At 38.4% G+C, this 13,874-nt stretch overlaps 1 protein-coding gene across 5 annotated transcripts in view; it reads left to right on the forward strand.

Annotated features, from left to right (window-relative positions):
- LOC136879059 (core histone macro-H2A.1) overlaps positions 1 to 13,874 on the forward strand; it is a 380,958-nt gene that overhangs the window by 241,569 nt on the left and 125,515 nt on the right. Inside the window, exons 9-10 of one of the 5 annotated variants that reach the window (XR_010860885.2) lie at positions 11,887 to 12,823; positions 12,902 to 13,186. The exons of 1 other annotated variant lie outside the window; for it this stretch is intronic. The gene's annotated coding sequence lies outside the window, so the exon portion shown is untranslated. 3 more of the 5 variants (XR_010860886.2, XM_067152801.2, XM_067152799.2) reach the window with 3 other exon arrangements.

A 13,874-nucleotide genomic window follows, 5' to 3' on the forward strand; every position in this document is an offset into this window, starting at 1 on the left:
AGACCAAGTCGTCAGCATAGGCCAAACTGCTTACTACCTTTCCACCTAACTGAATCCCTCCCTGTCACTTTATACCTTTCAGCAGATGATCCATGTAAACTAAGAACAGCAAAAGTGAAAGATTACAGCCTTGTCTAACCCCTGTAAGTACCCTGAACCAAGAACTCATTCTACCATCAATTCTCACTGAAGCCCAATTGTCAACATAAATGCCTTTGATTGATTTTAATAATCTATCTTTAATTCCATAGTCCCCCAGTATAGTGAACATCTTTTCCCTCAGTACCCTGTCATATGCTTTTTTCTAGATCTACGAAACATAAACACAACTGCTTCTTCCTCTCGTTGCATTTTTCAATTACCTGGCGCAGACTGAAAATCTGATCTTGACAGCCTCTCTGTGGTCTGAAACCATACTGGTTTTCATCCAACTTCCTCTCAACAACTGATCGCACCCTCCCTTCCAAGATGCCAGTGAATACTTTGCCTGGTATACTAATCAATGAGATACCTCGATACTTGTTGCAATCCTTCCTGTTCCCTTGCTTATAGATAGGTGCAATTACTGCTTTTGTCCAGTCTGAAGATACCTTACCAACACTCCACACTAATTTTACTACTCTATGAAGCCATTTCATCCCTGCCGTCCCACTATACTTCACCAGTTCCGGTCTAATTTCATCTATTCCTGCTGCCTCATGACAACGGAGTTTATTTACCATCCTTTCCACTTCCTCAAGCATAATTTCACCAACACCATTTTCCTCCTCCCCATGAGCTTGGCTGTTTGCAACACCACCAGAATGATTTCCTTTTACAATGAGATGTTGTTCAAAATATTCCTTCCACCTCTCCAGTGATTCCCTGGGATCTATTATGAGTTCACCTGAATTACTCAAAACACTGTTCATTTCCTTTTCCCCCTCCCTTCCTAAGATTCTTTATTACTGTCCAGAAAGGTTTCACTGCTGCTTGACCTAGCCTTTCCAGGTTGTTACCAAAATCTTCCCATGACTTCTTTTTGGATTCAACAACTGTTTGTTTTGCTCTGTTTCTTTCATCTACGTATAAATCCCTGTCTGCCTCGGCCCTTGTTTGGAGCCATTTCTGATAAGCCTTCTGTTTATGTTTACAAGCAGCTCTCACTTCATCATTCCACCCAGATGTTCGCCTTTTCCCATCTTTACACACAGTTCTTCCTAGGCATTCCCTTGCTGTTTCTACTACAGCATCCCTGTATGCCACCCATTCACTTTCTATGTCTTGAACCTGCTTACTGTCTACTGTTCGAAACTTCTCATTAATCATATCCATGTACTTCTGTCTAATTTCCTCGTCCTGGAGATTTTCTACCCTTATTCGTTTGCAGACAGATTTCACTTTCTCTACCCTAGGCCTAGAGACACTTAGTTCACTACAGATCAGATGGTTGTCTGTATCATCAAAAAATCCCCGGAAAACTCGTACATTCCTAACAGATTTCTTGAATTCAAAGTCTGTTAAGATATAGTCTATTATGGATCTGGCACCCCTAGCCTCCCATGTGTAGCGGTGAATAGCCTTATGCTTGAAGAATGTATTCGTAACAGCTAAACCCATACTAGCACAGAAGTCCAGCAAACGCTTCCCATTCCCATTAGCTTCCATATCTTCCCCACATTTACCAATCACCCTTTCGTATCCTTCAGTTCTTTTCCCAACTCTTGCATTGAAATCGCCCATTAGCACTATTCTATCCTTGCTGTTGACCCTGACCATGATGTCACTCAATGCTTCATAAAATTTATCAACTTCATCCTCATCTGCACCCTCACATGGTGAATACACGGACACAGTTCTTGTCCTAATTCCTCCAACTGACAAATCTACCCACATCATTCGCTCATTTACGTGCTTAACAGAAACTATGTTGCGGGCAATGGTATTCCTGATAGAGAGCCCTACCCCAGACTCTGCCCTTCCCTTTCTAACACTTTATAATCTCCTATCTCTTCCTCGTTATCTCCCCTTACCCGAATATCACTTACTCCTAGCACATCCAGATGCATCCTCTTTGCTGACTCAGCCAGTTCTACCTTCTTTCTTCCATCGAATTCCATTTTGTTCGCGAAGTTGTTTCCAAGGAGTCCCTCGCGTGTCAAATGGGAGTGGGACTCCTTTACTCCCATAGGTTCGAGGCTTGCTTAAAGTGTTCTGAGCTTGGTAAATTCATGAAGCAGGATGCTACCCTACTTGCACATAGTCCAAGTGAGGATCTCTCCTCTAACGGGTTATGGACCACCGATGGATTGTATAGTCCTAGCCGCCTGAGCACAAGGAGGGCCATGACTCAGAATATGTCCGAGATGCCCACTCCCATTCCATAGCAACTGGTATCCCGACTCTCAGGACCACTTACTAGGCCACTCAGCCGTTGTCCATGCGTCTCTACAATATGATGATCCATCAGAAAAATATTCTTGCTGTCTATAAAACTGTTACTTTTACTCAGCGTCAGATATAACCGGCTACCTGTACATGCACATCTCGCTTGCCAGGTTCGGCCAGCTTCAGTAGCTACCGATGTAGTGGCCTAATCGCGGACGTTGAAGGTCAACGAACGAGTTTATTGCGCCGTGATATGCCATTCCGCCCTTGCGATTTTCGTGCACTTACCTCACTGTTTCATCTTCGACTCTTTAAAGTGCCGTTGTTGCAGATCACTGAATGAATTTCTTGTACAGTACGCTTTTTTTAGCTATCTTTGTCTTCACACTAACGCCGAATTTTGGCTTTAGTTAGGCCTATGCCGTATTTTCTTGCGGCTGTACAATTAATCTACATTTCCGAGTGTTTAATAACCATTAACTTAAAATTGGCATCATAATATTGGCGAGAACCCATTGAAAATTTGCCGGCTATACCTGTTCCACGAATCTTCACAACACGACCATCCATCACGAAAATATTCCTGCTCTCTATAAAACTTAATTTTACTAAATGTCAGGTAGAGTAGATGCGTTAGAACTCTACCACTGAGTAGCCAGTTTTTCTAAGAATTCTAAGGTTCGTATGTTTTGATGCCATTCTACAGATTTGAGAAACGTTTTTGTAGGGGCTAATAGAACGTCAATCTCTCTTCACTATTTCTCGAGATCCAGTGATGTAGGATGCTAAAAGGTTTGTTTTGTCACCTATTCAATACATATAAAATTTTACAATTTAGGAATTTATTATTGATTCCACTTGAGACATGTTTCGTCCTTCATTGAGGGCATCATCAGTCCAATTATCTCCTCAAGGGAAAAATCAGGTACCTGGTTAGTAGTTGACATGCACAAATTAATTCACATTATTAATACACATTACAAAAATTAAGTATGAGAAACAGTTGTACAATAGTGATGGTTGAACATATAAGTTTATAGAATAAGAAGTCGGGACCAAGCGTAAAATTAAAATAGTAGAGTTCGGCAGTGGTGCTCTGGAGAATAATTGACTCACTCATAGGGAATATAAAGTTTTAAAAATATTTACATTATAACAATCAGGGGAGAAAGGGTGTAGTGCTCAGTGTCAATGTTTGTAACCAAAAATTAATGTCAATGGTTGGTAACTATACAGTATTTACATTGTCCAATTGAACAGTTGAGAATTTTACAATTTATATACATAATTACATGAAAGCAGCTTGGTGAGCAAGGATATAAAAAAAGTATAGTACCAAGTGCGTCCTGTTGTTTTAAAGGTTGGAAGAAGAATGTAGCATTGACATTCCTAAATTGTAAAATTTTATATGTATTGAATAGGTGACAAAACAAACCTTTTAGCATCCTACATTCAGTATCTTCAATACGGATAACAATGATTTTTATCCAGTGATGTTACACAGAGGCACTGTGCAACCAGTTGCTGCAGCTAGCGATGTATAATAAAGAGGCGGTCGTTTATTGTCAATGAGTTCTGTATCTGTGCAGGGTTGGGAGGTGAAAAGAAGCAGCGTGGTTACCGCAGTAGTTGCCAGTGGTATTCATTACTGTTTGGCCACGAATGCAAGACAACCCTTGATTTTTCGCATGTGATACTGAGATAAAGCGTCATTTTAGATTCGGAGAAATATGGTATCACTCCCGAGGCAGTCCGGCTCCATAGCTAAATGGTTAGCATGCTGGCCTTTGGCCACAGGGGTCCCGGGTTCGATTCCCGGCAGGGTCTGGAATTTTAACCATTATTGGTTAATTTCTCTGGCATGGGGGCTGGGTGTATGTGTAGTCTTCATCATCATTTCATCCTCATCACGACGCGCAGGTCACCTCGGGCGTCAAATCGAAAGACCTGAACCTGGCGAGCCGAACATGTCCTCGAACACTCCCGCACTAAAAGCCATACGCCATTTTATTACTCCCAGGGCTTCTGTGGCAAAAATTTCAGTTTTCTTCACACAGCGTCACCTAACCTAACCATATATGTATTGTGAAAACATGCATGTAGAGAAATTATAACCTCCTCACTAAAAATTTACGTGGGAATAGCCTTTCCAAAATTTAACTAGACACGAGAAAGTATGAACTATCGAGTTAAATCAATGATGTACCCTTCCATATCTTGAGGTGTATTACATTCTTACTTAATTTCAGTATATAACATTAAAATTAAGAGATCGTTTACTTCAGCCATTATTTTTAATGAGTTAACAACTGCTATCGGCCACGTTATTTACTCATTTATTAGGAAAGCGTGTTATTCTCTTTCATTTCAAATTTTCTTTAGAGAACAGCAGTCAATGGACATTACTAATTGACTCTAATATCACTTTTGAATGTCGACGAGAGAGCTCGCAAATGCATACAGTGAGAAAACTATATCGTACTAAAGATGATCGATCGCATTTTGTGGCAAACGTTTCAGTTTTCTTATTCAAACATCGCCTATCATAACTTAACTGTACTTTACATATGATGAAAACATACTTCAAGCGCCAGTAGAAAAATGATAACCTTCTTGCTATAAATTTACATGGTAATAGCCTTTCCGTAATTTAACCAGACGCGAGAAAATATAAACTAACCTCTGAAATCAATTATGCACTCTGCCATATCTTGAGGTGTATCCCATATTTACTTAAATTGCAGTATTTAGCATTAAAATTAAGGGATCGTTTAGTCAGCTTTTACTTTTAACGAGTTAACAACTGTTATCGGACATGTTTTTTATGCATTTATTATGAAAACATGTTCCGTTTCATTTCGAATTTTCTTTATGGAACAGCGGTCGATGGGTATTACTTATCAACTCCGACGTTGCCTTCTAATGTCGACGAGAGAACTCGCTGGTGGACATAGCGAGGAAACGATACCGAAGGTGATCGATTGCATGCAATATAATCACTGGGGTGCATAAATATCGGTAATGGAAAAATCGCGAGCGCTTAATCGCTCATAATAACGGATAGGACTCTCGCTGTAACCGAAAAATAATGCACGGTTTAATATAGGAATTTTGAAGGCACAGACAGCAATTGTCGTTATAGCAGGGTTCACGTTATATGCCGTACTCGCTATAGCGGACTTCTACTGTAGTTTGAAGAAATACATGAATAAGAGTAATCATTTGTATGAGGTTTAAACAGATGTATATCAGATCTTTCACAGGAAACATTTTGAAGTTCAAAACAGCTAAAAGAACCTGTAGTAGCTGTATTTAAGAGCACATCCATACCAGAATATTTTTTTGTAATTGTGTGTATTATTTTTCTCAAAAAAAATTATATTCGTTAACATTTATGTTGATGAACATGTGAAGGTAGTCACTTATTTTCTGTGTTTATTAACATTAACAACTTTGCATGTGCTAGTGCTAATACAAATCATTCCCTTCTTTAATTTTTAATTGGAGTCATGAGTTCTGTCCTCACTTTATCAGACTGATTCACTCAAACCATAAGAGAATTGGTCATTGCTTATTTTTAATATTTTTTAAATTAATACTGGTATTTTCTTGTATACTGTCAACATAAATCTAAAAGGAAGCTCAGGAACAAGGAAAGTTGCCAGTGGCTGCTTTTCATCTATACAATGTTGAATCATTTCATACCAAATGGAAATCCACTTTAGGCTGCCACTTAGTAAACACTTCACATGAAAAAACCTTAGATTGCAGTTGAAGTATTGTGGGAAGACGATTACTGCATTTCAGTAAATACCTAACCATCAGTTCAGCACTGAATTTGTGTCATTTTAGCACACACAATACTGTAAAGTAGTGGCCCCCCACTGCGCAGAATACAGCCTCGGAGGGGTTCTTTCAACTTCGGAAAGTCCTGAGGACTCGTGTGGTGAGTACGGAGCATGTTCCAAGACCTCCCAATGCTACCGTTGCAATAAGAGCTTTGCAGCATGACAATGTGCATTATCGTGCAACACAGTAGGGGCGGACATCTTGCAAAAGACTTGGACGTTTGCACTGCATAGCCGGAAACAGATGTCGGCAGTAGTAGTCGCTGTTGACGGTTTGTCCCTCAGGAGCACAACACCCTCGTAATCGTACTCCACTCTCACCCGACTGGGTTCCTGTCGAAATTTCTGTGGACGTGGTGAACCTCGTAGGCTTGTACCCACGTCTCATCAAAGGCGACAATACGTTCCAGAAGTGAGTCTCCTTCGTTGTAGTATTTGTCCAGGTGGATGTCAGCCAGTGCATACTGGTGCCATTTGTGTACGTCAGTGAGTTGATGTGGAACCTAATGGGACGCAGTTTTCTTCGTGTTAAGACATTTTTATCAGTATGTACCACAGCGTTTCATGACTGAGACCAACCTCTATGGATAATCCCCAGACTGTCTGGTCTACAGAAACGAGACCACTCACGATGTCAATCTGATCTTCAGGATGGACGACCGACCCGTGCTGTGCAAATCCGTAGTATAATTCCGACCTGCACGAAACGCCTTGACCCATCGTGCAACTGTCCTGTATGGTAATGCATTCTCACCACAGGCTTCACGTAATCCTCGATAACATTCTGATGCATTTTTGCCACATGCAACCTAAATTTTAATCTACAAATACTGATCCCCTTTTGAAAACGCGCCTTAGAGGTGTGAAATAAACGGTCTTCACTTCAACAGCACACAGCAACTACACTACCAACTGGATGCCCATCAAATGCACACTACACATCGGCAAGAGGGCCACCTGACCACTCCCATATCTTATTTATACGTGCCCGATTTCCTGCGAGTATGTAAAAAGGGTCATTGAGGAGAAATTGTCTTGAAGACTGATAGACTCATCCATATAGGGTAGTGTAGATAGTCATGGTTCTATTTGGCATTTGATTTGTTCACCATGTCCAACTAACTAAATTCAATTTTGTTAGGAACCAGCCACATCATATACACTGACCAGAACAGTGTCACAGCGGCATGCAACAAGTCTTGTTCAAAATAAGAAAATGGGATAAAGGGCACCACAAATGCACTTTTGGATCTGCCAAGACTAATCCTAATGGTTAAATGGCCTCCCCACACTCCAGTCCTCATTGTGACCAGCCACCAGTTCTACTCTATCTAGTCTCGAGATTTTGATTTCCACGGGTCTTGCTTTACCTAGTGGTTCTTCCAAGGCCTTTGATGTGCAGAGGAAACATTTCCTGGATTTCAGTCAGCAGCAACTTTGTGGCGAATGCCCGCAAGGCAGTATAACTAAATAATGAAAGGCGTAATATCCTATGTATGTGTGAATGAACTTGTCGACTGAATCATTGTCTTCTAGTTATTGTAATAGAAATTACTGAGAGAATGATTGAGCTAGTGTTAATTATTGTAGGGTTGAAATAGTGGATGTAGCAATGTAGTGAAGGTCAGACCAATTCCTAGTCCTTTAAGACTCTGATGGCTTGAAATTAGTCATGTTAAAAAATATTTTGATACAAATTCACTGAATATTTTAGCAGTAAATATTGATTCTTTACATATCAGTGCTTCTGTTTATTACAGTCTGGCTCAGAACAAGATGACCTCTCCCCATCCCCTTCACTGTGTAACAGTAGCCCCGTGCCATTGCTATTGTTTTGCCCCTGCTGCATGGCAGTGGACAGACAAGTGTAGGCTTCCATTGTATTGCTGTGTACCTCGTCATCCAGTCCCGGTCATGTTCGGAGCCCGACATTATTTTTCTGAATGCATGAAGGTAAAGATGTTTCAAATTCCTGCCATTGTCAGGAACTGAAGTTGTCCTCCATTTTAATTTGTGATATTAGAAGGGTGAAAATGCTAATGAACACCAAATTGAAAATAACGTAAGCAATAACAACTGCAACTGGACTTTTCAGTTGCTCAAGAGTCTTTTTAACTGTCCACTTTTATATTATAATGGGAACATTGTGATATAAATCTGATACTAGATGCAGTCTGCCTAGTTTGTGCTAATTGGAGCAGCTCTGAAGATAAATACAAAATCTATTAGATTAGTTAATTTCCTTGAGAAAAATGAAGAAGAAATACTTCACCAATTTAGCATATTACTTTTTTTAATAATTCAGTTTTGGCAGAACCTACAAACTTCAACTGTATTATGGGAAAAATCTCTGTGTTGTTGATGGTCCTTGTATCTGATTTCTCAAAGTATATCACCAACACCACCTTCCCCAGTCCATTACCTTCAGGAGATTTATGCGTGGGATATTCAAGTACGTACAGTAATAAGGTTAAAACAACTATATATTTACTTCATTGAGCATTAGATTAGTTTGATGTTGCAACTATAGTTGGTGCATATTCACTGGAATAAGACATATGTTGAGATTGAGAATCCCAATTAATACTGATTTTTTAATCTGGCTTTGAAATTTTTGAAAAGCCAAGTCAAGAAATTCTAAAAAGGGAACAATAAAGGTTATGATAAATCAGACACTATAGTGTGATTCCACTCTCCTGCTGCCATCATGAACCAGTATCTTCAGAACTTCTCTTGTTTATGTAAGTTAGTGATTACTATGTTGAATGATTTTGTCAAAGTCCTATTTCCCTCGTAAAAATCACTAGACTGTTTCACTGCTATTATGTTCAAATAAATTTCTAAGAGTATTTGTCTTTTCTCAATATTATTGTTATTATTATTTTATACAATCTGAAATATTTTTTGTTGCTGTTCAGCTACCTCTAAACCTTTAAAAAATACATAAAATTCTCTCTCTCTTTTAGGACCATATATTAGTCAAATTAGAGAATTAATCACGGACCATTACGTAGCACAAAATGAGACTATCTGCATTTATTAAGTATGAGTACAAAAGTCGAGAAGTAGATTTTATATTCATATTTACTCACCATGATGACAGCCATCCATTTGAGACTGTGTTAAGTGAAATGATTTGTAATTAATTGTAGTTTGTTTGGGTTTATTTTAAGTGGGATTTCCCTTCCCCAGTTGAATAGTATAGAAAGAAAAAGAAGCAACTGAACTGCATTGTGACAAAGTGTCTTGTCAGCCACTTAGTCATCAAGTGTTGGTTAATTATAATCTGGTTTCCTTAAACCAGTCCATGTGTAAATGTTCCTTCACTGGATATCTTACGTATTTCAATCTATTAGGCTGAGAAAAATAGCTATATTTGTATTGGGATTAAGGTTTTCTTCATAAGAAAATTTATGTTTTTTAATTGTAACTGGTAAATTTCATGTTTAGTACTGCCACATATTGATATTTATCTAGTGATTTCCAAAGCCAAGTAGCCGTTAAATGTACAATGAGGTCTCTTTATAAAGAACTGAAACTGGAAATGCCATAATGTTGATGTCTCCAGAAATATCTACAATGTTTATTACAATAGCTGGAAATTTTGTTATAATATCATTAACTTATCAGAAAATCTATTAATTTCCAAGGAAACTTCCACGAGCAGTATTCACCACAGATACCTACATAAACTTTTCCAAGATGCTGCTATCAGCATTGTTGAGTAATTTTTGATAAATGCTTATGTCATCCATTTTCCTATCTTCATATTACAGCTACTATTACATAAAAATGTTTCAGTGTTATACTCTCAGGCAAGATGGTAAACAAACTAACAACTGTTAACATTTACAAAGTATAATTTTTGAAGAAAATAGATATGACAAGAGAACCCAGTTGTGAAAAAAATGTTTGTCAGTAACAGTTTGGGGATCATTGTTTTATATTTTAGTTGTATCTGATCCTACTGGATGATCTAACTCTGCCTTATGTTGAGCTGTACATAAAGTAGATTTGTACATATATAAACACTAACAGGAACAACACATGAAAATTGAAGAATATCTAAATTATGAATGTAAACAATTTGCCATATTGAAACTCTTTAAGCTAACAACAATAAGAAGCACGATAATGCCCATGAGGACAAAGAAAACTTTTTGTATAATGTTATAGGAATGGTCTCTGAATAGACTACCAATATGTTAATGGCTAAAGCAGAACCCATATCCATTTTACTAACTCACATCAGGTGGTTTTTGCTAATAGTTTAAATCACACTAATGTAGACTAATGTAGAAAAGGTTTTTGGCAACACAAGTCACGACATTAACCTGGTGTGAAAATGGGGAACCATCTCCAGGGCTACCATCAAGTGGGGTCAAACATATCAATATTCTTGATCTTACTACTATGGATGGATGGATGGATGGATGGATGGATGGACGGACGGACGGACGGACGGACGGACGGACGGACGGATGGATCCTCACACATCTCCACCATTAGCTGCCATAGATGGCCTAGGCAGCACTGAGAGGTGTACTTGGGAAATGAGGAGTGAGGTAGTTCCTCATTGCTTTCCTCATTGAGCCAGAAGTTGCTATTAGATATCAGTCTGCCAAGCCCACTGAAATGCATGCACCAACCGACCCTATGAGCAACATTTTCACACCATTTATAGCAGAGACTGGTTGCTTAAGGAATGGCATTACTAGCATCGCTCACACCTCAGTTACTTTCTTACTGTCAAAGCTAAGGATGAGACTGTTAAAGTTGAATGAAAATAACAGAAGACATAGTGCGCAGTAAATACTAGCTCTCACCAGCAAAGGCATTGCTGTTGGACATTAAAAAAAAAAAAAAATTGTTCCACAAGGCGGATCAATCAATCAATCAATCAATACTGATCTGCATTTAGGGCAGTCGCCCAGGTGGCAGATTCCCTATCTGTTGCTTTCCTAGCCTTTTCCGAAATGATTTCAAAGAAATTGGAAATTTATTGAACATCTCCCTTGGTAAGTTATTCCCCATAAGGCCTGTTATGAACTTCAGAAGTAGTCCGACATACAAAATATTCCAATATATTCACAATTTTCTTAAAACACATTATTTCTTCCAAGATAACACGTCAGTTAAAAATTCCCTGGAATTCTGCAATAGGGATAAAAGATCTTACTTTACCAGAACATTACACCCTTCACTCCTTTGACATAGTCAATATGTACGCGAATGTACCCGTCAATAAAACCATCGAAATAGTAAAATTCAGTAAACTGACTGTAGGGGAGATAGATGAGTTTGTTCAGATCCTCAAGTTTACATTAAATAGTAGTTTCTTCACTTTTAATAACATCATATACCAACAAAAGAGTCTTCCTATGGGGTCAACGGCCTCAGAAATCCTCGCTGATATTTACGTAGATTTCCTTGAATACACTCATATTATAGGCAAAATTAATGGTACCAAACATTCGACTCGCTATGTTGATGATACTTTTATTATCCTGGATTCTCATACTACTGATAGCAACACAGTTCTCGAATTCCTTAATAACCTAGATCCGCACATAAAGTGTACGATAGAATCCGAGAACAACAATTCTCTTAATTATCTTGATTTAACTATTATTCGCAATCAGAATAAAACCCTTTCTTTTAATATTTACAGGAAGCCCACTCACACAATAAACACAATCCACCAGACTTCTCTACACCCAGGGATGCAGAAGAAGACAGCTTATAATAGTATGATTTTCAGAGCTCTTAATGTTCCTTTATCCTGTAAGAATTTTAGAAGGGAAATCAACACTATTTATACAATACCCAAAGGTAATGGTTTCAGTGAAGCTTTCATGTACAAAATTCTTAATAAATTTAAAAGTAAACCCAAGACCACCTTAGAAAAAGAATCTTCCCCTAAAGAGAAATTCGCCACATTTACCTTTAATAATAACAACATATATCCTATTTTAAACATCTTTAAAAAACACAAGTTAAAAGTAGCTTTCAAGACCATTCACACCAATGCAAAAACATTTTTAATTCTCATACTATCAATAGCAACAAAAAAATTTCAAACTCTGGGATATATAAATTAAAATGCCAATCGTGTCTTTCAACGTATGTTGGACAAAGAGGCCGCAGCTTCAATATAAGATACTCCGAACACCTCAGTGCCATAAAGTACAACCACTACTCAGCCATGAGCGAACATTGTAGAGAGAAAAATCACAAATACACAACAATTGACCAAGATTTAAAGATCTTGCACTATGAACAGAAAGGTCCCTTACTTAATATACTACAGAATATTTATATAGATATCGACCAATATAACAATCCCGTGCACAACTTGAATGAAATCAATGAAAAGAAAAATATATTATTGGAAACCTTTGTCCCACTCATCTCTGAACAATATATTAATAAAAACAAGTTTCACTACCGACATTCTAGAACAAGACCCGTCTCACCTCATCCCTCTCCATTCCCCCACCCAACCGCATCGGCACAGATACACGGTAAGCCACACACAAGCTTAGTTGTCAATGTGACTTGAGACTGACAAGATCATTTCCATTCGAGACGACAGCTTCTATTTACAAGTAAGTTAAATGAGTTTTCTTTTCTTACATATTTTTTACTTGTTTTTCATCCACTCATAATTCCTTTTCTCATTACAGATGTTACACACGTTTTAATCCATGGTGTTGACGGTCTCGCTACACTGCTTAGCACAGTGTTCTCGTTTTAACAGTCAGCAAGTTTTATTTGACAATCAAGAACGACCCGTCAGGCGAGAGGACGTTGTACCTCAATATGTTTTTAATTCATTAATCATGATCACTGTCATTTCACTTCATCAAGATTTTTAATTTGTTTGTCTTGTTCTGCTACTGAAGGTGGCCTTGAGAATAGGCTGTAACATGTATAGACTTTGTTTCATCTGACAGATGAGTTGATTTGTATTGATAAGGAGGATTTTATAAATATTTTTATTTGTAATGTAACAGAAAATTGATTACAGTCGCATTTTCAGTAAATCAGTCAGCTATCCTGTACATCTGCTTTCCTCTAGTTAATGGGAAAAATAACCTGAGAATATTAACTCTGTAATGTTTTCGTGTGTTGTTGATATTAATTTTGGAATCTCCTGCTTGTGAAAATTTGTGGTGGAGTGATTACTGTCTCTTGTCATTCCATCAGTGACTTCCTGTTTCGTAACTTTATACAATGGCCCCTTTTTCAGAGTTGTTTAAGACTGTCTTCTGATTATTTCATTAGTTCTCCCAATTTTGTCTAATTATTGGTGAACTTCGGTTATATACGCATTACATTCCTTCGGTGTAGTCATTCTCTATTGATGGCAGGACTCGGAGGGTGTTCCAAGGCCACTGCTGCAATGACAACACAATGGGGTGATCATCTCACAATAAACTTGGACGTTTGCACCCGCATAGCCAGAAGAAGATGTTGCTCCTGAAATCAGCAATAGTAGTCACTGTTGACGGTTTATCCCTCGGGCACAGCATGCATGAAAAGAACACCCTCGTAGTCAGGATGAGCTTCTCCCGACTCGGTTCCTGTCGAAATCTCTATGGACGTGTCGAACATGGGTGACACCATTCATTCGGACTCGTAGGCTTGTACCCACGT

The sequence above is a fragment of the Anabrus simplex genome, chromosome 8 (genome assembly GCF_040414725.1).
Source record: "Anabrus simplex isolate iqAnaSimp1 chromosome 8, ASM4041472v1, whole genome shotgun sequence".
NCBI classification, from domain to species: domain Eukaryota; kingdom Metazoa; phylum Arthropoda; class Insecta; order Orthoptera; family Tettigoniidae; genus Anabrus; species Anabrus simplex.